Source organism: Dipodomys ordii, unplaced genomic scaffold (genome assembly GCF_000151885.1).
Source record: "Dipodomys ordii isolate 6190 unplaced genomic scaffold, Dord_2.0 Scaffold189, whole genome shotgun sequence".
In the NCBI taxonomy this organism is placed as follows: Eukaryota; Metazoa; Chordata; class Mammalia; order Rodentia; family Heteromyidae; genus Dipodomys; species Dipodomys ordii.
In genome coordinates, this window is record NW_012267405.1 from 1,266,040 (window position 1) to 1,290,870 (window position 24,831).

A 24,831-nucleotide genomic window follows, 5' to 3' on the forward strand; every position below is an offset into this window, starting at 1 on the left:
AAACAAAGACAAAAAGTATGTGTTTATCTGATTTGGGGAAAGGAAGGAGAAGCACAGAAACTGTGGGACAAAGGGTAAACCAATTCAGCAGTGATACTCAGTAGACACTGTATTGGAAATGAATGACACAAGTTGGGAGGGGCACAGAGAGGAGAGTCAGGAGGGGAAAATCTGGGAGAAAACGAGGGAGGAGTGACACTGTTCAAAAAGAAATGCGCTCATTACCTGACTCATGTGACTGTAACCCTCTGTACATCACCTTTACAGTGAAAAAGATCTTTGAAAGGCAGAAACAAAGAATGATGGGGAGATAAAGGAAGAGAGGAGAGCTGTCATTCTGTAGTGGCCATATATTCACATCTGACCTTCTTTCTCAGAATCAGGGGCCAATGGGCATACAGGTACCAAGTCCAATAACACAGTATTGTACTTACAAGCATTACATTAATTGCTTCCTACATATGGGAGAGTATAAAAATGGATGCCTATTAAAATTATGGTTTTTTTGGTCAATATTAGGGATTGAGCTCAGGGTCCCTTGCTTGCGAGGCAGGTGCTCTACTGTTTGAGCAATGCCTCCAGCCCTTTTGGATTTTAGCTTCTTTTTTCACATGAAGTTTTGCACTATTCACTTGGGACCAGCCTCAGGCCTTGGTTCCTTTCTATCCTCACCAGATAACTGGGATCAATGGCGTGTACCACCACATCTGGATTTATTTGTTGAGGTCGGGAGGGTCTCACTAACTTTTTGCCTAGGCTGGCTTCAAATCATGATCCTCCTTTCTTGTGTTGTTTTTATTAATTGACGTTATTTTATACGTTAAACAAAGTACTTTCCATCTTATGGCTCGATTTTTCTACATGAATGTATAGGAAGTTACTTTGTAATCGTAACTGAGTCTGTTCTGTTTCACTGTGCATTCTAAGGGGCTCTTAGTGAGCTGGAGAGAAGTGGTGATTTGGACCTTCACTGCTGTCTTCCCTGGAACTTGGCCACATTTTCCTCATTGGCTGACTTGCTGCCTCCAGAGAACATGTAGCCCAAGGTCCAGGCATTGTAGCAACTGTTACAGGATAGTGCAGCCCAGAGGTTCAACTACAATTATCCCAGTGTTCCCCTGTCCAATGGTAACAGGGGCTGGGCTGGGCCCTGCGCTCTCCACTCCTCAGGTGGATGACAACAGGGAACATGGTACTGGTCAGGTCAAGCCCACCTTACTGTGGTCAACTTCACTTCCTGCAGAAGTTTCTGGAAGTTGTACTCATGTGAACAACCTTTTCTGTCCGGTTTTAGCTATAGATGAAGATTTGGCTATCATCTTACATTCATTTATCATATTAATAAAACTAAGTCAGATCTCTGCTCTCCTTTTCTTCTCTTTTCTTTCTCTTCTGTCTCCTTCCTTCCCCTTTCTTTCTTTGTTTCTTTCTTTCTTTCCTTCTTTCTCTTTCTCTCTCTTTCTTTCTTTCCTTCCTTCTCTTTCTCTCTCTCTCCCTTCCTTTCTCTCTTTCTCTCTTTCTTTCCTTCCTTCTCTTTCTCTCTTCCTTCCTTTCTTTCTTTCTTTCTTCCTTCCTTCCTTCCTTTATTTCTTTCTTTCTTCCTTCCTTCCTTCCTTCCTGCCTTTCTTTCTTTCTTTCTTTCTTTCTTTCTTTCTTTCTTTCTTTCTTTCTTTCCCCAAACAAGAGATCTTTTTTTTTGGGGGGGGTCCAGTCATGGGGCCTGAACTCTGGACCTGGGCGCTGTCCCTCAGCTCTTCAGCTCAAGGCTAGCGCTCTACCACTTGAGCCACAGCGCCACTTCTGGCTTTTTTTTCTTTTTGCTTATGTGGTGCTGAGGAATCAAACCCAGGGCCTCATGCATGCAAGGCAAGCACTCTACCACTGAGCCACCTTCCCAGCCCCCAAACAAGAGATCTTTCAAGTTAGTTCTGTTTTGTGTTCTAGAATTGGGACGGAAGAGATTGGAGTTGAGAGAGCCTATGCGCCTATGCGATTGAAATTAGGACTCTTGATGTAGTTCGGCAGTAGAGCACTTGACTAGCACGCACAAGGCCCTAGGTTTGATTTACAGCACTGTAGGAAAAGAAAAAAAGAAATTAAAACTCCGGAGTAGAATGGCTGCTCCTAGAAGCCCTTTGTTTGCCTTGTTTGGATCCATTTCCTCTTTCAGCTCTAGGCAAAGCTCATCTGTAATAAAGACACAACTACTTAGAAAAGGAGGACCCAGCCCTGTCATCTTCTCCCTTCCCTACAGCAGGAGTCCCAATGGGCTGGGCACAGCTCTGTGGTTCTCTTCTGGTGTAAATGTAAGTCACTTGCCACCTAGCTCAGGTGCAGTCCTAACACCAATCTTTACTTCTAGTTATAGAAAAACAATTCCACAAGGAGAACTTGGGCTTGTAACTTCCAGAAATTGATGATGGAGTGGACAGGACTTCCCAGGGCCACAGGCACCACAAATCTCAGAGTCGGAATCAGCCTATGGCAGTTGATTTTATGCAGTGCGTTTTCCACAGGCTGATTCACATCTAATGTTTAGAGTGGTTCTTAGTGTTTGCTAGTGCCAGGCTCTTGGGATTCAGCACCTCATTCCTTGGGCAGGAGATTCTGCCTGCACTGTCAATCCTCAGTTCTCTGTAGCCTGAGCATGCTTTGGAGGCCATAGAAGGGCTGTGGCCATGAGTGAGGCCAGAAGAGGCTGCTTTGTTCTGCTCTTGTTCCAGTAGTGATGAGATACTCACATCCACCCACTGGGTTTCTCCGATCTCAGGTCACACGGGAACCTCAGGCAAGGATTCCTTCTCCTCTTTTCCATAAATAGACATATGAAGCCTGAATGGTAGACCTTCTTGGCTCCAGTCACTGGTGCCATTCGGTGCTGGGCAGTAGATCTGCTGAGATATTTCCTGCTGCAGGAGCAAGTCTGCTTCTATTTTGAGTATTTCATGTATTCTGTACAAGCTTGGCAAAACAAGAGCTTTTGCCAGTGATGAATTTATGGCACACACACACACACACACACACAGATACACATGCATTGGCAGCTTTCCTGAACTGTTTACTTTAATAACATCATCAGCAATTAGCCCGTAAAGTGGAAATTCAAATGGGCTCCACAAACAAACAGGCCTCTGAATCAGCTAATAACAAGATGGGCCTAAAGAGGCCTGATGTAATTAGGCAGGACAATAGTTGAGAGGAAATTAATCATGGGAAGGAGCATAAAAAGCACTGGGTTCTTTCACCATAGCTTTGAGAAATGTTATCATTCCAGAGGGAATGGAAAAGAGGGGGCTAAGGGACGGGTAGAATCAATCAAAACCTACTTAGCCTATTCATTGCGGCTTGGACGATGCATCCAAGAGCCACACCCATCATGGGAGATACAGAAGAGAGGGAAGGAAGAGAAGTTATTCATTTAGTATCTATCTCCTATGTGGCAGATATGATTATTTTTAAAACACTTTATTACCCCTCATTCTGGCAGTGTTCTGCTTGGAAGGGGATTACAAAGACTACTCAGGAGACAGAACAATAATCCAGCAAGGAAAGTGGGTGTGGTCAGCATCTGGGAAGATGTGGTGCTAGTCAAGGAGAGGCTGAATGCAGGCTGTAACGGCAGCCAGGGTTTAAGGAAAAAAGGTGGGCACTGGCCAGTCGCCATTGATTGAGGAAGGCTTCCTGCATGTGTGGGAGCTGGTTACACACACACACACACACACACACACACACACACACACACACACACATCTCCTTCCCTCTAGTTGCCAGAAGCAAAATTTTCCTAAGAGCCCATCCCGTTTACTTCTTCACTTGCTTAAGGTTGGCCTGTGTGTGTGTGTGTGTGTGTGTGTGTGTGTGTTTGAGAGTGAGAGAGAAGTGAGACAGAAAGGGAGAGAGGGGAGGGAGGAAAGAGAAAGGAGAGAGACACAGAGGAGCAGTGGGGTGGGATGGGAACTTTTGGATGAGCCTGGCACTGGGGTAGATTAGAAAGCACCGAAGAGGCTTGAACTCAAGACCCTGTATTTGTTAGGATGGCGCTCTGCTACTTGAGCCACACCTCCAGTCCAGCTTTTTGCTGGTCATTTTAGAGATCGAATCTAATGAGCTTTTTCTGTCTGAGCTCTCCTCGAATTGTGGTCTACAGATCTCAACCTTCTGTGTAACTAGTATTATAGGCATGAGCTACCAGTACCTGGCTTCTTTATTTTTAGATAGCAAAATAGATCACTTGATAATATGTTATTTTTCTAGTTCACAATGAAGTCATTACCTCTTATCTGATTCTAAAACATTTCTTCACTTCTCATTCATTAACGAGTTTTTCCTAGCCCCCTTTCCCTAGTGTCTGACAAGCATCAAAGTGTGTTCTGTCTCTATTCCTCTATCTATTATTGATAATGAAAATCAATGGGATCATACAATACATTGACAGCCATATTAAAGCAGCAAGCCATTTGCCTCACCCACTGTCCTTCTTTATGTGTGATATTTATGAGAATCTGAGATTCACAGGAGTAACAACTGTCTTTTACTTGCTGCAGTACTCTTGGCATCTAGAATGCCATCTGATATACACAAGGCATTGAATAATTTCTGAGGGAAAATGAGTGAATGAGCAAATTCTCACTTAGAAAAAGGGAAATATGCACAGCATAATCAGCATAAACACAATAGAATTGAGAATGAGGCAGAGTTTAATTTCAGCACCAGTCCTGTGACTGGGCAATAATGGGACCTCATGTAAAAATCTTGAAGTCTCTGGACCTCATCTTGTGCACTCAGAAATGAGCATATAGATACTTTCTTTGTGAAGGAGCTGGGTTATGAGGTATGGAACTCCCTCAGTATGCTGTTTGACCAATAATAAGGATTTAAGCAATGACAGCTATTGCAAAGGATAATGTCTTCCTTAAGCGGTTGTAACTCATGGATGTACGGTTTCTTGGAAGACAATGGTATGCTTTGGCCTCTGGCTTCTTTGTGGGAGTACTGACATTGTTTGATGCCTGACCATGTTCTGGAAGGTTTGACTATTTTCCCAGTGGATATTTTCCTTTCTCACTTACTCTTAAGTCTGTAGAGAATACATTCATTATCTTTAGATAGTTGTACCAAAGGATTTCAGCTAAGCATTTCAAGTTATACATGCCGTGCATCTTTTAGTTCAATTTTAGTTTTTAAATTATCTTTAAGTAGTTGCACAAAGGGAGCACCATATAACAAAACAGTTTATGAATATGTCCATCTTGGTTAGTGTTACCTTGGCACATAACCAGGTGGAAATGGCGGCAGTGTAGTGCTTGATTCTGCTGACATGCTCTTTTTTGTTGTTCTCAGATTCTGGAAAGCCATCCAGGCTGCCCCTCCTGGCCACTGCCCCTCTCACCTTCATTATATGATATTAAAGAACCCCAGGAATCAGTCTTTCAGACAGGCATGAGCGAAAGAGTCTGACATCATGGCCCATGGGGTTGGCTTCAAGGCACTAAATTGGCACTGGCCGATCAAGCAACAATAATAAATAAATGAAAGAAGAAAAACCGCGAAGTAAATCAGATTTCAGAAACTGCAGCACCAGAGGGAAAATGAACAACGGAAGGATGGATGCTCTGAATCTTCTCCTTCTTTGTAAAACAGTCATGCTGTCTCATCTGTAATGTGGATTGGAAAGGTGAAACTCTTTGTGCCTTCCAGTGGAGCTGGGCTGGCTGGGCTCTGTTCCGTGTGATGGATGACACACGGTTTGCACTCAATAAATATTCCCCTGCACAATGGCTCTCGTGTATTTCTCTTTCTTCCGACTTTGTGTCAGCTGCAAGGAAACCCACCCAGTCTTCCCCTTGTTAGTGTGAAATGCATTATCTTTGTGGCCATCAAAAGACAGGGGTAGAGGGATAGTTGAGCGGCAGCAGGCCAGAGGGAGGGAACAAAAGCTGATCTCTAATTATTGCTCAGCCACCTGGGGTGCTCCACACCCTTCCTCTCTGACAGCTACTGCCTGTTTTAAATGGTGGGGTCTGTGCTGGGACCAAGTGCCTCCCTTTGAATCCTGCCCTAAGACAAGAGCTGCAGACTACCGGTGTGGAAGATGCTTTGTCTTCCCATCAAAGCAATGCAGCATTCTAAGGCCCTTCCAAGCTAAAACAGGAAGAAAAAACAGATCACACACTCAACCACACAAAAATCCCTTTCTTGATTTTTTTTTCTGCATACCCTACATGTAAATTCAACATAGCACTTAGCTCTTAAGCAGGAATGGAAAGTCATGGGGCTTATTGAAATAAATGTTGCTTCAAAAATCTTTTTTTTTTTTGCTTTAGTTGAATTAGTGGATCAAAGATGTTTCATAGGAAGTTACTAGGCTTAGGTGACAGTTCAGTTTGGATCCTGAATTAATGGTGCTTTCTGTGGCTTTCTCCTTGTCATCTTTGCTTCAGGTTGAAATGGATGTAACAGAAAATGACATGTATCTAAATTGGATGACAAAAAAAAATCACAGGTACTCATCTGACTGGTTCACTTTAAATATGCACTTGGTATCTAAAAGTATTCTGAAAACCATTCACACACAGATGGTGATGAGTTAAGATCAATATTAATGGGAACACATCTGATTTCAGCCCTTTTAAGCACCATGCATACACAGAATTGTATTTATTCCCCAAAACAACATGGGGGAATGAAATAATAGAGTATAAAGTATGATCACATGTCTCACAAAGTTCTGAAATGTGCAATAAGATACTATCCACGTGGATGGAAAAAATGCCTTGCACCTTATGTAATTTATGCTTACTAATAATTCACCCCATCTTGAATTAGACAGGAAAGGAAATGGAATCTTTGGGAGGTTACATTGCTTTCTCAAGACTATAAATCTGGCAAGCCATGGTATGATTGTTCTAGAACCTGGTGAGATGAGATACACTTGCAGAAAGGGATTTGAAGTGTCCAAAATTCAGGTGGGACATGAAGTAAGATAATATAAGAGCTTACACATTTCTCTTTGGGATTGACTGCATGTTTGTAAGAAGAGAGATGAGCACACAGGGTCTGAAAGTTCCCTTTAAACAGTCTCTCTTGGCCTTGAGCTGGATTTAGCTGTCTTAGGTGTCTATTAATGGCTTTTAGGGTGAACAATGTGTAAAAAATATCATTAGCAACATTATTCAAAATGACCCAAATAGGGAAAACAATTGAATGCTTTTTATCAGTAGCAATGGTACATTTTAATATTTTTCTAGAAGGAAACATGACAAATCAATGGAAACAAATGCAAGCCTGCTAACCACCCCCTTCACGAACTAGCATAGAATCTCAAAAATAATGAACTAAGGAAGTCAGACCCCAAACACATGCTGTGCAATTCCACTTGCACATAGGCCATGCATAAGCAATGCTAACTATATTATTTAAGGCACATCCATGAGTATTAAAAGTATCATGACATTCTGGATGCTTACCATCTCAGTCAGGTCAGGGTTACTTCAGGCCAGGATTTTAATCAAGAACCACCATGTGTTGTGCGCCTCAGGATACAAGCAGCATTCTCTCTTTGTCCTTGGAGGTGATTCTAGGGGAGTTCACTTTACAATGACTTAGTAAACTGTGAATTCATATTTTATGCACTTTTCTGAATGCATATTTTCCATTTTACAGTACAGTGAGTTTACAAAAGAATAAGATTTGCTTTCACTAAGATCTGTTTCTGTAGTGGGAGGGTGGGGAGTGTGCTTGGTCTCTCCCCAGTTTCTATTCTCACTGTTCCAGACACGTATAGGTCACACACAGCTGTGTCACTCTGCAGATTCCCTGTTATCTGTCCGCTGGAACAAGTAGGTTATGGGGTCCCTGGGTAAATGCCTTCTGCAGATGGTAAAAGAAAAGCCAGAAATGATTTACGTAATGTTTGGTGTCACATTTATAAAAAGACAAAGGGACAATGGAACATCTTAGCCAGTTTGTCTCTCAGGATTACACAATTCCATCTCATATCCACAGAGAAAGCCAAACTCTGTAAGAAAACCTTCCCCACTGTCAGCAGGCCCTGAGACATCAACGAAGTCTGGATTTTTCACCCCTCTTTGTTTTTCCCCAACCCAATCATTAGTGGTGACTTTGCATAGTTACACTGATGTGATATCCAGTTGTATCATGACATCCAGTTGCATCTGCTTCCATCCTCCTCTACCCCCTCCCCTGCCCCTTCCTCTCCAGGCCCAAGCATAAGTGTTTTAGGGAAGTTGAAAGGCTGGAAGAAGTTGGGTGGAGAAAGGAGCATCTGGGACAAAAGGAAGCCCTACACTCAGAATGGGGCCTAGAGAGAAGTAGCCACGGAGGACCAGGGGTGGATGGAAGAGACTCCTGTGCTAGGAGAGAGGAACCACACCAGCTCACAGTGTGTCTAGAAAGTCAAAGGCTTAGACCTCTTGTCTGGAAGAAAGGATGATTGGAATAAGAATTGAGTATGTATAAGGTTCTGGAGACAAAGGAGGAGGCAACAATGCTGGATAAGAAATGTACTCATTATCTTGCTCATGTAACTGTAGCCCTTTTGTATGTATTTTCACAATAAAAAACTTAATTAAAATAAAGATCCTGGTGACACTAATTTTTTAAAGAGAGAAATTTAGTAGTCAGATTGGGAATCTATGCACTACCCTCTGCTTAAAATGAGGCATAAAGTGAGATCTACCTCTAACCTACAAAAAAGGGGTCTAGAGGCATGACTCAAGTGATAGAGAACCTGCCAGAAAACACTTGCCAGAAAGTATCTGCTGGACCCTGACTTTGATCTGCAGTACTGACTAAAAGCAAGCAAACAATGAAAGAAGAAACACTTTCACTAAACAGGCAGTAGTGCTGTGGGACATCCTTCACATGACCTGTTTAATTGTGGTGTCTTACTTTATGACATGGGTAGTGCTCTCAGAATCTACAAATCAAGGTGGTGGGACTCAGTGGAGCTGAGACTGAGGTGGGGATTGGGGATGGAACAGGTAAGAAATGTAGCTTTTTCTTGGGAGGAACTTCCTATCAACAAGCTTCAAAGAGATGAGCCCTGTTGATAGTGGTGAACTTCTAGTCTCAGGACATATCAAGGCAGAGTTTTTTTATTTTATTTTATTTTTTGTTGGTTGTGGGGTTTGAACTCAGCCTGGGCACTGCCCCTCAGCTCTTCAGCTCAAGGCAAGTGCTCTATCGCTTAAGCCACAGCACCACTTCTGGTTTTCTGGTGGTTAATTGGAGAAAAGACTCTAACAGACTTTCCTGCCCCAAATGGCTGTGAACTGCAATCCTCAGATCTCAGCCTCCTGAGTAGCTAGGATTACAGGCATAAGTCACCGGTGCCCGGCAAGGCAGAGTTTTATGGGAATATTACCAAGGTAATTTCCTGCTAGTGAGACAATGTGACATTAGACTAGATGTGTGTGTGTGTGTGTGTGTGTGTGTGTGTGTGTGTTGAAGATCATAGTTAATACAGAATAATTGAGTTCAAAGCTTCAATTATCATAACTCTTCTCAGATTTATTTGGGGTGTTTTATAAACATTTGGAATCAGTAAGAGGAATAATAATCTTATTGCATCTAAAGAAATCTTGGACAGAAAAAGTAGCTGGAGGTCTAACAACTGCAAATATTAATCTATACTACAGAGTTAGAGTAGTGAAAACAACGTGGTATTGACATAAAAACAGGCCTGAGGAATAATGGAACAGAAGATCCCAAAATAAACCTATAGACCTATAGCCATCTAATATTTGATACGGAAGCCAAAAACACAGGCTGGAAGAAAGACAGCCTCTTTAACAAATGGTGCTAGCAAAACTGGATATCCACATGCAGAAAACAGAAACTGGATCCTTATATATTGCCGCGTACTTATCATCAATTCAAAATAGATCAAAGACTTCAATGTAAGACCTGAAGCCAAGAAACTATTATAGAAAGAAGTGGGAGAAACATTGGTATTCCTTGGCACAGGAAGGGATTTTCTGAATAAAGATCCAGAAGCACAGCAAATCACAGGATTGATAAATGAGACTGTATCAAACTAAAATGTCTCTGCACAACAAATGGCACAGGATCAAGCTAAAAGAACCCCAACAGCCTAGATACCGGGAAAAACTCCTTGTCAGCTACACATCAGATAGAGGCCTAATATCTAGAATAGATAGAGGGCTTAAGAAACTAAATCCTCAAGGAGACAACAACTTAATAAATAAGCAAAAAATAGAGACTTCTCAGAATAAGTAAAAATGGCCAACAGACATAGGAAGAAATGTTAACATCTCTGGCCATAAAGGAAATACTAATCAAAACAACACTGAGACTCCATCTCACCCCATTTGGAATGGCCATCATCAAGAGTATAAACAATGACATGTTAGTGTGAATGTGGACAAAATAGAACCTTAACACACTGCTAGAGGGAATGTAAACTTATTTAACCTCTTTGGAACGTGGCATGGAAATTGCTCAGAAAACTAAATGTAGAACTACTCTGTACCAGTAATTCCACTCTTTGGCATTTATCCAAAAGATTACACACTAGGATACAGTAAAGCCACCAGCACAACCATGTTCACTGCAGCACTATTCAATATAGCCGGGGTGTGGAGTCAGCTCAGATGCCCCTCAATGGATGAATGGATCAAGAAATGTAGTACATATACACAGTAGAATCAAACTTATGCATTAAGAATGATAATGCATCATTTTTTTTAAAGAAATAGAAGGACTGGAAAAAATCATGACAAATTAAGTCAGGCCCAGAGAAACAAAGGATACATCCATCACACATGAAACACAGAATTAAATTATAAATATATAAGTGAACACTTCAGGATGGTATCCAGGCATACATAAATGTATTAACTGGTATATGATAGATTCAGGGGAGAACTCAGGTGAAATAATTTCTTAGAAATTCTAACTCATAGTCCATCAAAATAAACACCAGTAATGGGTACTCAAAGGTGGGGGTGGGATCAAGGGGATGGGGATAGACAGATGAGGAAGGGGACAGGGAGAATGTGAGCACAAAAATTCAATACATATTCTACAAAATTAAAACTGAGGGAAGGGGTAGGGTTGGGAAGGATGGGGGAGAATGACGAAAGGGGTGACATTGATCAAGATGCATGCTGTTCATAAACTGCTTTGTCACATGGCAACTCCTTTGGTACAACTACTTAAAGGTAATGATAAAAGAAAATGGCATTCAAGAATTAAATGGTTAAAGCACTCCTCCAGGACGGTGTTCCTTCATAGACACCAGCCCTCTATTTGCTCTTTTTTTGGAGAAATAGCGGCATGGACAGGATGCTAGTATGCTTCCTGTAAAAAGGCAAGATTTCCTCCCTGAATAGGCTTGCTGCCCAGGAGACAGGTTGATTTGCATTTTATCTGCAGTGCATCACTCATTTATGTGCAATGCTGTAGTGCTGCCAGTGTCTGCCTGGGCACAGCCTCCTCCCTCGAGAACAGCCGCACTCATTTGTAACCATCCAGCACTGTTAGCTTGACAAGCCAGCACTTTTTTCCTCCTCTTTTACCAAGACCCTAAGAAAAGAAACTTTATTGTAAGATTATTCTGTAGCTTTAAGGTCACTTAAGATGAGGGTTACAATAAGAACATATCTATTTTTGTGATGGAAATCCAAGTGGAACTGGTAAGTTTAATATAAGAAAATCTGTAGTGTCATTTCTGACTAATCCTGTCCCTGGTGCTTCTCTTGGTGTCATTGGCTCCTGAGCAAAGCCACGTTGCTGCAGTTCACTGATGATTCTGCAGTAGTGTGAGCACTGCAATGTGTCTGTCACTGGGGGTGGAGGAGGCATCCCTGAGCACTTGTCCTTAGTTTCATTTACTGACTCCTCCTCCTCCTCCACTTCTTCCTCCTCCTCCTCCTCCTCCTTCTTTTCCTCCTCCTCCTCCTCCTCCTGCTCTTCCTCCTTCTCCTCCTCCTTCTCTTCTCTTTTTCCTCTCCTCCCCTTCTTCCTTTTCCTCCTCCACCTCCCTTTCCTCTTTCTTTTCTCCTCCTCCTTTTTCTCTTCTTCCTCTTTTCTCTCCTCCATACTTCTCCTCCTCTTTGTCTCCTCCTCCTTCCTCTCCTCTTTATTCTCTCCTTGTCCTTGTTCCTCTCCTCCTCTTCCTCATTCCTCTTCCTTTGTCCTTCTCCTTCTCCTCTTCCTTTCCTCTTCTCTCCCTCCTTCTATTCCGGTCTCCCTTCTCTTTCTGCTTCTTCTCCTCCTTCTTGCTTTCCTCTTTTTTCCTTTCCTTCTCTTTTCCTCTGCCACCTCTTCCTCTTCCTTCTCCTACTATATTCAACTTGGAATTTCAAAATTATGTTTGCATTTTTCTTTATCCCTTGACTTTGTCCTCAGTTTGTGGACTCCTAGCTTAGGAATCCATCATTCCCCAAGATGGGCCCCGTTCTCTGCACTGACCTCTATACTATCCTGCTCAAGCCTCATTATTGCTCATTTGGGCCTACACGTCCCCTTATTTGGCTTCTCTGATCATTTTTCATTTCCAATTACTACTACATTTTGTATCTACCTCTTGCTCAAACACTCAAGCACCTTCCTGTAACTCCTCTCTCATAATCCTTCAGAGGTCCTGTACTTTAAAGAATGAATTCTTCAGCTGCACTTTGAAGTCTCTAATGCATTCTCCCAGTCACCTTCTATGCAGCGCCCATGCTCCAACTGAGCAGTCTCCGTTCTCCTGTTCACCAAGCGTGTTTTCCTGTTTCCAGCTTTGTGCATGCTTCACCTTGGGATGCCCTGACACCGATGGACAGGAGCCAGTTCCTCCAGGCACTGATACAATGTGTTCTCCTCCATGACAAGCCTGTGGGCTCACCAAGCGGAACTGATCGCTCTTTCAACTCTCACAATGTCATCTCCAATTCTGCATTACAGTCACTTGGTAATCATCTCCTCTCCTGAAATCAATAGGTTTTCAGAGCACATTTATCACAACTAACACAGCTACCATTTACAGAGTGTTTGCCATGATCTAGGGTGTGAGCTAAGTATTTCCTATGCACAATCTCCTTTCATGATCAAAACCCCTGAAATAGGCATTATTGCTAACCCTCTTTTTACAGATGAAGCACTTTATGCTTAGAGAAGAAGAAAAATCTCCCCAAGGCAAAAAGAAAACAGCTCATAAATGACAAAGCTAGAATTTCAGTAGAGCCTGACTCGAAAGCCCATGAAATGAACCGTGACTATCACTTTCTCGATAGCAGGTAATTTAATAAGTGCTAGTTAAATGAATAAAAGATGGTCAGTATGTGTTGCTGAAGAGAAAGTATAAGGCTGACTCAGACTTCAGTTCAAAGTGAAGCTACAGCACATTTTGGGAGTGAATTATTTATCCTGTCTCAGCTATTTCCTCATTGAGAAGGTGGAGGAAAGACATAATGATCTCCACTTCACAAGCATGTCCCGAGGATAATAAGAATCAATGTATATGATGGCACCTATCAGCAGGCTCTCAGCAAACATTAGTTGATTAATAATAGAAATAAAATTCCAGTTGTATTTGAAGATAGCAAGATGCAGAGAGTTATGCTACCCACACTAAACTATAGCAATTCCAGAACTCACCGTAGCTCATATTCTCTACATTATCAATTATATTAGAAAGAAGCTTTGCTGTCCTCTGTAAAGTCATCCCTAGTGTGTGGCCTAAAATAAAAATATCAAATTATAATGGTGTATTTTAATATCATGCTGTTTTTTTCCTTTATTAGTCTCACTAAAACTATCTGTTACCTGTTTGATCATACGATCATTCAGTTGACAAGGTAAACGTGACACTGGATTTCCAGGAGTGATGAGTTAACAGGTCAGCCTTGTCCTGGCCAATGACCTCCTTGCCTGAACTTTATTCTTTTCTCCCCAAATCCTTCCAGTGGCCAAAAACATGGAAGTAAAATACGACCCCATCCTTTTTGCTTTATTTTGACATGTACGTTCTTCTTCTTTGGAGAAATCCAGCATGCAGTTCAAATATTTCCAAGTACTAGTGTCCACAAGACTATGAAGATGTCATAATAAAGACAACCTTATCAATATGTTTCTGAGTCTGCGAGTGCAGAGTTGTAGACAAAGAATTTTGTTGCAACTCTTGTTGATGCTCAGGAAAAAAAAAAACCAACCCTGCAGTGTCAATCACTTTAAGTTAGAGACATATAAAATTCTCATGTGCTATCTTGATTTATTTGTTTGGGGTTTTATGTATTTTAAGGGAAGGGCTAAAATTTCATCTTTATATCCTAGAAATATTTTATAAAGATAGAGTGCAATTTGGAAAATGGAATAATTTTTTAAAAGCTTTGCACTTTAAATGCCTTTTGAGGGATTCTGTGAACAAACATACCAAATCATCTTTATTTCAAAATTAGTAGCGAAACCTTAATATAACTTAATACAACTAATAAAATTATAACTTAATATAATTTCATGAAAGTCTTTGATCCCACAAGGGGACATCTTCTGTGTTGACTATTGCCTGTAGAACAGTGTTACGTGTGTGTGTGTGTGTGTGTGTGTGTACGCTCGTGCGAATGCATACTCGTGCAAATGCATGCCCGTACATACAGATACTAGAGCTTAAACTCAGAGCCTGAGTATTATCCCTTAGTTTTATGCTCAAGGCTCATGTAATACCAGTTGAGCCACACCTTCACTTCTGGGTTTGGGGTGTCTAATTGGAGATGAGTATCATAGGCTTTCCTTTTCAGGCTGGCTTTAAATGGCAGTCCTCAGATCTCAGCCTCCTGAGACGGTGGGATTACAGGCATGAGCCACTGTGTGAAGAGCTTAGAACAGTGCTTCAATGAGGTAGTGATAAAAGCTTTTGTGCAAGGAACAATAGTATAGGTTGTTTGCTCTAGCATTTCAGAACATAGGTTTTACAATCACACTTGGTATATGTGTGAACTCCAGTTTGACCACATTTTAACTTAGCTTCTTTCATCTATCTGAGCCTCTGTGCACTCATCAGTGACAGGAAAATAACTTCAGTGAGTAATCGTAAGGACTTAGGTAAGATAAAGTGTTTAAAGGAAGAATTTTTACTTCTGCTTATTGGAGCATTAACTTTTGGCAACTATATAATATTTGCCAAAATATTAAATATATAATATATATTAATATATAGTATTTAATATGGGAATAAATTTGCGTGATCATTGTTCAACCTACCATGGCCACCATATTAATTTTGTGTTTACATTCTTTGACTCTGAGATAAAATGAGGAAAAATCTCTGACATTTCACCTTCAAGTAGACTGGTCTTGAGCATTTAGAATCCTTTCTTAGATCTTACGTGGAAGGGCTGGTTGACATGTGTTTGTATAATTGGTTCTTTCATCCTAACATTTTGAGAAAATGGCATGGAAGGCACTGGAGGTGCAGGTACAGAATGGAGAACTTATTTTCCATTCCAATTTGTGGAATAAGTCTACCCACCAGGAGCAAGCTTCCTGGAGTGAAATGCATTGTCCTGTTTCCACAGAGGAGGCCGTGTCCAGCTTTCTTCCCTTCAATACCATCAAAAGTCAAGGTTCATCCTTCTTCAAGTGGAGAAAAAGAAGGAGAAGGAGAAGCAGGAGAAGACAATGATGAGGTGATGATGATGATGGTGATGATGATGTTGTGCCCCTGACAAGAGTGATAACCACATGATGTGTTTATCTTAGGCTCTTCACAATGATTCAAGTGATACGTGTATTATTTCATCTCTTCCTTTCTATGACCTATGACGTAGTATTATTATTACCACTCTTCTATTTTGGAGGAAAGGAAAGGCACAGGAGAGTAATGTACTAGCCTGAGGTCAGCTGAGAGGAAGTAGGGCTAAGTTTCGGGGCTTCATTTTCACAGTTTACTGCAGCAAAGCCTCCCCAGGCTTCCAATTGCTGTTGACACAGAATCTTGGTTAGATATCACTATCTAACCTCTGCCCTCACAAATTGGGATTTGTTAGCAGGGTTCTCCCCGGTCGTCTTTTGTGAGTCCACTGCAAAGAATATTGCATCCTGAGGAGAGCTGTGGTGTCTTCTGAGTGTCATCTTGTGGATTTTTATTTGGCAGAGTATGACTTCCTGTTTCATGGTATGTGGACAGCATTATTTTTTAGTTGCTAATTGATATATCTGTTTTCCCAATATTATTTTTCTTTGAACTATATGACTGACTATATTTAGAGGAAGTAAGTGACTGAGATTTTTTAGTCAAGATTTCGTCGTGTGTGTGTGTGTGTGTGTGTGTGCGCGCGTATTTTGTTGGTCATGGGGCTTGAACTCTGGGCCTGGCATTGTCCCTCAGCTCTTCAGCTCAAGGCAAATGCTCTACCACTTGAGCCACAACACCACTTCCTATGTTTTTTTTTTAAATTTAAACTGTTCCTTAGGATTTTTAATGAAGTGTACATTATTTCCATCATCTATTTTAAACTCTCCAATCCATAATATTCTATTGTTTAGAATCATCTTGAATCACTTCTTTTTAAAAAAAAATACCTTTAACTAGTTTTATAAAAAAGTTTCAATTTAGCATGTCAGTTAATGAGAACAATGTATCTTGATCATTGTCACTGCTGCTTATGTCCTAAATTTACCTCATTAACCAACAGCTTTCAGATTGCCAGTCCCGGGGCTTGAACTCAGGACCTGGACACTATCCCTGAACTTTGTGCTCAAGGATAGCACTCTACCAATTGAGCCAAGGCTCCACTTCTGGCCTTTTTTTCATGATTAATTGTAGATAGAAGTCTCATGAAATTTCCTGCCTGGATTGGCTTTAAACAGTGATCCTCAGATCTCAGCCTCCTGAGTAGCTAGGATTACTGTGTGAGCCAACAATGCATGACAAATTGCCTCATTTTTTTAAATAAACAAGATGATGAAATATGTTTCATTTTGCCTTGGAAACAAATTGAACATGGTTTCTACCTGGGAAAACTAGAGAGTAGATTATGGCATTGGGACCTGGTGTCTGAGGAGCTGCTTTAGAACCCAACATTTCACTGGACTGCCATAGGACTTGGCCCCAGGGACACCTCCATAACCTTCCAAGCCTAAGGAAGAAAGGCCAAGGGCATTGAGATGAGCAGGATTCACGAGCAATTCTCAAGTTCTTATTAGTTCAGGTTTCCATTTTCCCCTAAGAGCCCTTAAAAAATCTTTGTAGCAGAAGATATTTGATTAGTCATAAAAGCATTTCACAGAGCACAGAGCTGATGGACAGGGACAGAGAGTCTAGGTGGAATTAAACCTAGGTTGGGAAGCTGAAATTTGTCGTCAGCTGCTCTTGAAGTTTAACACATTATAAATTTATTCATTGCATATGGCAAGTGAGGGTGAGCTGGAGATTCCAGCAAGCCAGATTTTCTTTACATAAGCATATTTTTTCCTTGCAGAAAAGAAAGAGAAAAATATGGGGAAAATGCAGTAAAAACTCAATACATATATCTGATAAAATTTAAGAAAAGGGACAGGGGAAAATGTTGAAAGGGATCACTGATCAAAACACACTGTATTCATAAACTGCCTTATTGAATGGCAGCTCCTTTGTACAACTACTTAAATGTAAAGAATATATATATATATATATATATATATATTTAAAGAACAAGAAAAATAGAAAGGAATGGCATTTTCTGGTGAGCAACCAGACCAATATTTAAATTAATCCCTGTGAGAGGATATTAAGGTAAATAATATCTTTTGAGTTATGACAGCTATGTTTATGTTAGATTCGTAAAGATCAATCTGGTAGTTTCATGAGTCAGACCAAAAGAAAATGATTAGCTTAGATATATTCAAATCTCAGATCAGATCAAAGTATATATACAGCTTAAAGTAGAAAGTGTCAAAAATTATGCATTAATGTAGACAAAGATATATAAAGGAACAAAAAAAATGTCTATAGATTGTAAATATTGTGTGGGCCAAGAGAAAGGTATTTGTCATCCTCACCTGGTGTTAATGAAAACCGGTGACAGAGTGCTCCTTGGTTGCACTGGGTACCTTGAGATCTTGCTGAGAACGCAGCTGCTAGTTCTATACATAGACTTAATTCTGGAGCCAAGGGAATGAAAGAATACATACCGCCATAATGAGATTACTGGGGCAGCTCCTAAATTGAGACAGCTGAGCCAAATCAATAGATGCATTTTTCTTCCCTTTCAAATTGCCGAGCCCATTAGAAAGACCAATACACGTCACAGTTAGACCTCTGCAGCTTAGAGACCATGTGTCAAGCTCTCTCTAGCAGTCTGCAAATTAAAATTTTAAATGCGGGGATGATTCCAGAACATGACCACAGCCTCAAAATGGCAATTTCTCTAGGGTAAGCACTCTTCTCTTCTCTTTTGACTCATCTTCTTGAGCGGGACAGAACAGAATCCTTTGTGGGATAGCAGGAAATGCCCGGACTTGAAGGTCACAGATAGGAAGTGGCAAGGTCAGCCACTACAAGTCTGGATTTGTATGCCCGACCACAGAGGAAAGCACAGATTTATTCTTCTCTTTTGGTGACAAACTGGAACACTGAAGAAGACCAAATCTAGAAATTGCTTGAAAGAAATAATGCTGTGGATCAATAATTAGGCACTACTTTTGTGTTTTTTTACCTCTTTATATCTTTCATGCTGAGGCCTGAGTTCAGCACTTACTGGCCTCAGGACTTTGGTTGGCTTCACACTTCTGATGCTTAAGTTCTGCATCTGCTGATGAAACATAATTGTATTTAGAATGATTATTATCTTAAGGACAATTAACATGCACTAAGAGATCATGATTAACCCTCTCCTCTTTACTGTAAAGTTACTCAACAGACCAGGAATGCACAGGGCATTTTCTCAGTATATGTTGGTTGGAATATGTGTATTAACAAAGATGTACTAATTAATATATTCATTTGACAAACTATCATTTGGGTATACAGCGCACAAAGCTCATGTTAGAAGAATAGGGGTAAAAAGAAGAAGAAGCCATTTTCTTCAGCTTCCAAGGAACCTTCCGTTTTTAAGGGCAGGGCAGCAGATGTGTGAGAAAATGCTGAGTAAAGCCTCAGCATGGAAATGACCAGCCTCATGGCGCCTAATTGGCTTCATTCTGAGGGACAGATGGGTACCTAGGAAGGAGGGGCCCACCCCCAGCCCTAAGAGCATAGAGCATAAAGAAGTAGCCAATATTTAACTTCTATTTTGAAGTTCAGCATAAAGTTGAAACACCTCATTTGACACATCTGGAAGTGACATTAGAAAATAATGCTAATTGTCCACTGACAAGGTCCTGAAGGTATTTTATTATTCCCTGGGTGAAACTTAGCTTCCTTTTTTGAAACCCATTTTGCTTTTCCAAACATGAAAAAAAATAGCCTAAAATTAAGTGACCTTCTAAACTATTGTGCTGAAAAATATTATATTACCATGTATGTGCTTTGTTTTATGCCGTCAAAAGTGTATTTCCAGGCAGTTGAGCCTTTCTGCCACCTCAATGTGTGTAAGCAGCAGCAAGAAAGTGTCATCCCACTACTACAAAAACAAGATGCCTGAAGCTGTGTTGGTTTTCCTTGAGGTCAAAGACTCAGTGGTCCATTGGATTAGGATCTAGGCTTCTTGACCCTGTCTTAAAACATCCTACCTCCACCCTACCCACCTGCACTTGAGGATACTTTATTAAAATAATTTATGTACTTTTTTAATATTTAAAGATTGAATACTAAAAAAGGGTCATCAATTTTGAGGCCAGCGGAGTGAAGTGTTGTGGGAAAACTACTATTTCAGAAGCGTAGCAATTGCCTCCTGGACTGCACACACTGGTGAATCACTCTGAGCAAGAGGCGTCACGTAATGCCCAGGGGAGAGCTGAACCAACCTGCAATCTTGCTCGACTGCAGATTCAGAATCTCAAAAGAGCCCTTGTTTCTTTAATGTACAAAGGCATTCTGAGAACACACTGCAGCTGAAAGCTGTGTTCCTAGGTGCTCATTAAAATATTCTTCCTTGCTCAATACTGACAAATATGGCTTAGGAATAAAGCTAGAGTTATTTCTCAAGGGGAGAGGCCCTAAAAGGCTGGTACCTAATAATAAATAAAAGCTATGGAACATTTGATGACTCCATATGCATGTAGAGAAGCTAGAATTTTATTCCTCAGGTATTTCCTACATAGATATTTTTTAAAACTTTTATTCCCACAGAGGTAAAAACACGGTTATACATTTTTTCCAATCTCAAGACTTCACTCACTGCCAAAAAGTGAAGTAATTTAGTCCAAAGAAAGACTGCTAATAAACCCAAGAAAGCTGATATAAATTTAACATTTCATTATTTAATACAGTCATGTTATTCCTTCATTAAACTTGAGATTAATCTCTGTACAGTGACTAATAATATAGGATTGTCCATTATTAAAAACAGTAAACATTTAAGGCCTTTGTTTTCAAACAGTTAAATCCTTAAGAGCAATTATTAGGTAAGTGTAGAAAAGAAAATATACGCATGTACTCATGTAGTACAAAAGACAGCCAGGCCTTGTGATACATTACAGTAAGTGTTGCATAGGTTACACCATGGATTTCACACCCTCAACTCTTTTTCTTCTGTCATGTTTGTATAGGTCTGTGTCTCTATCTATCATGCACAAGTCTGATTTTTATCAAATCAGAGACTATGTGGTGCTGTGCTGTTTTGAATTTTGACAGGCTATTTGCAAATGTTATCCAGGTTCCTCTAATGGCAAGCAGATGGAGCTAACCAACCTTGGAGATCTTAGCCATAGTACTAACAGCATCTACCCAAATAGATAACATATTTATCATCCCCTGTTTGCCTCTTTTACGTGAGTTTTGGACTGCAATCCATATCGAGGTTGGTTTTATTTCTATTGGCTTTCAGATGCATTTAAGTGAAATTGATCGCCGGTGGATGTGAGCTCTATTTATTGGGTCAAACACTATTTTCCAAAGTGTCTCATGTCAGGAGACAGGAGCCTCATTCACAGAAGCAAAGGTAACAAGCAAACGTGGAGCTGTGTGATCAGCTTCTTTTCTAATATATACATTGGGTTGTTCTTTTTGTGTTTTTTTTTTTTTGCCTGCATGGTTTTCCACCAAGAAGCATGTACCACTGTACTGTGTGTTGCCCTGTCTATTCTGGGGTCAGTTTCCCTAACACTGGCATTACATGAATGGAACACCACACCCAGCTTCTAAGTGCACTTTGATCACCTCATACCCAGACCCAAAAGATGAATGCATGCTGTCTGCACAGCAAATTAAAGAGTATATTTTAATCCTCTTCTAGCATTTTCATTGTATTGGGTTTCTTTATGCAACCTGTATGATACAAGGTCAAAGAAGAAAGGTCAATCACTTATTCTCTGATGGGAGAGGGGGAAACATCCTTATTTTGTCGTTCACTTAGTCCTGCAGGCACGAAGAAGCCCCTGCCCCCTTTCACAAATGGGGAAACAGAACTGGTGAGTCACACGCTGTAGCAGAGATAGCAGCACACACTGAATCCGAATGCAAGTTGGTGTCTTTTTGGTCTCAAAGAACGTTCAACCTGCAGAAGCAGAGCTAGCTTGCCTTGATCTATGAAACGTCCAAAGCCAAGTTGTGAATAGGACTATCTCACCATTTCACCATTGGGCTTGCACCCAGTGAGCCTCAGAATGCAAACGGAAAAAGCCCAGTAGAACCAGGAGAGATTTAAAGTGTCCACATGGCCTTCTAGACTTTGCTGTGATATCTAAGTCATGTCTGACTCTTGATGCTGACATTCCTTTCTTTTTGTAACAGTCCCTTTCTTTTGAACATTTGAGAAAATATGATATCCATTAAGTGATTACCTTCAATATGAAATGTCACTTAAATTTTCTACAGTCTTCCTCTGACAGAAATACCAAGTATATTTCACTCATGCAGAAAAACAAAGTTTTCAAATAGTAAGGGGACACCCCTAAATCACAATAATGCAGGCAACTGAAAAATGTTGGCTGTCCTTTTGAGATAAAAGACTAGTTACAGATTGCCCCAAATTGTGGTAAAAGAGCATTTTATCATTTATGAGTATCTTATTTAAAACATTCCAACAGGAAGAGATTGTATATTTATTTATTTATTTAGTACTGTGGATGGTGGAAAGGTCAGTCTGGAGAAGGAGCTGCTGCCACTGGCGATTGTTACTATGGTTACCAAAGCTTCCTAAAATGCCTGTGAGCCAGGTGTCTCATGCTGGGCTGCAGCTGGGATGCTCTGACAAGGTCGTGACCTGGGGCCTATGGTGAGCAGCCAGTCTAACACAAAATCGCTTACAGGGCTATGAAGTCAAATGCCTCTGCCTAGAATTCTGCAAGGATCAATTCATCAAAGAAGTAAGACAGGTTGTCTAGAGTGAGATCAGCAGCCCAAGATTGTGCTGTCGTTAGCAGAGACCAAGAGCATTCAAGACCAGCTGTCAACAATTCTGTATCCACCACAGACATATTTGCTTTTAACCATGGAATCAAGCAGTCTCATCAACTCTTGTATATTAAACTCCTTTAGGATACCCCTGAGAGGACATATATAGTCAGAAAATTCGTTATTCTTTAGTTTTTATCCATTTAAATAGAATCCCAGTTCATGGACTCTCAATTCTCTATTCCATCCTGGGCAACATGTGCTATTACGTTATTTTAAGTTAGCAACCTCATGAGAGGTACACTATTATTTTCCAGATTAGGAAATTAAGCTCAAGTGTTTAATTGATGGGTTCAAGGTCAAGGTCAATGAAGACAAGGGTATTTCCTTTGGGACTGACCACCTTGAGTACAAACCAACAGCCAAGTCCTGCGTCTTCTCCCTGCAGAGTGTTTCTTGGCTAATTCATCGTCATTCTTTTTCATGCTCATTGTGTTAGTGTAGATTATTATTGGATAATTGCAAGGTTAGTATCCCCACAGACTTCCCTGCCATGCGTGTGCTCTTTATAAATAGATTAAGCAGAAACCAGGTTAAGTTATTCCTTGGTTTAAAATTCTTGGGTCCAGCACTACAGAATATTCCATGTGGTAATTGTCAAAGTCTCTTAGCCTAGCAGCAGTGTTCTTAATACTCTAGCTATGCTTCCCCCAGGCTCCCTGGAATCAATGTTTCTTGCCACTTTTTGGAAGACCTTCTTCACTCTGATCATGCTGTAGAGTTCATCAATTTTTTCTCCTTCCTGAGCGTAATATGTATTTCCATTCTATGTAGCTTTTAGTCAGGGATGATGAACCAGCCAACAATGTCAGGATGTTGTATCTTCTTGGGAGATTAACAAAGAAGATATGCTTTAATACTGTAAAATGGGGGAAAAATAAAAAAGGATTTTTTTTGGCAGTTCTAGGATTTGAACTCAAAGCCTCACACTTGCCAGGCAGGTGCTCTACTGTTGAGTAATGCCTTAAGCCTTTTTTTGCCCTGAGTGGTTTTGAGATGCTGTGCATACATATTTTGGCTGAGGTTTATACATTACTAGACTCTATCTCTTATTTATTTATTTATTTTGGTCGGTCGTGGGGCTTGAACTCTGGGCCTGGGTGCTGTCCCTCAGCTCTTCAGCTCAAGGCGAGTGCTCTACCACTTGAGCTACAGTGCCACTTCCGGTTTTCTGGTGGTTTATTGGGCTGGCTTTGAACCGCGATCCTCAGATCTCAGCCTCCTGAGTAGCTAAGATTACAGGCATGAGCCACCAGCGCCCGGCTTATTTATTTATTTTTGTTGGTCATGTAGCTTGAACTCTGGGCCTGGGCACTGTCCCTCAGCTCTTCAGCTCAAGGCTAGTGCTCTACCACTTGAGCTACAGTGCCACTTCCAGTTTTCTGGTGGTATATTGGAGATAAGAGTTTCATGGAGTTTCCTGCCCGGGCTGGCTTTGAACCTGGATCCTCAGATCTCAGCCTCCTGAGTAGCTAGGATTACAGGCGTGAGCCACCGGCACCCGGCTTCTGTCTCTTATTATCATGCAGTTCTGTTCAGAGTACTTATTCCAAATTAAATATTCATTTTTGATCTTTCAACTTTATTAAGGAAATGGAAGTGCTTGCATTATATAGTGCTAACTTAAACCACCTAAGATTCTGGTCACTGAAGTTTGCAGATCAAAAAACCAGAAGCTTCTTCTCTCTCCATTACAAAACTTATTTTATTTTTAACAGACTATGTTTTTGTTGCTATGGATGTGATTAAAGTGCTGTAACTGAGTGATATAAACAATAAGAATTATGTCACAGTGTAGAGACTGAAAGAAGATCAATGGGTTAGTAAGGTTAGTAAGGAGAGCTGTGAGAATGCTCTCCATCTTTCCCTCCCTCCCTCCCAACCTCCCCCCTTAGAGCCTTCCTTTCTTTTATTTCTTCCTTTTAACTTTTCTACCAACCTTCCTTCTTTCCTTCCATCCTCTTTTCTTTCCTTCCTTTCTTCCTTCTTCCTTTCCTTTATTTACAGATGATATTAATATGGAGAAATTAAAAATTGACAGGAAAATTGGAATTCAGAAATAAATTTATCAAGATTGCATGATACAAGTCACTGTAAATATTTTTTCAATTTTTAAAATGTAAATAATAAAGGAATAGAATATTCTATTTCAAAAATATGATACATAATGGTTTCAAAAGTATAAAGATTATAAACTGAATAAAAACTGTAAACAATCCCTACACTGGAAATTATAGTATCATTGATTTTTATTTTCAAGTTCTAAAACTGATGGACAAACCATTCTAATGGATTAGAATGTTGTAAAGATCTCTGCTCTCCTGAACTGA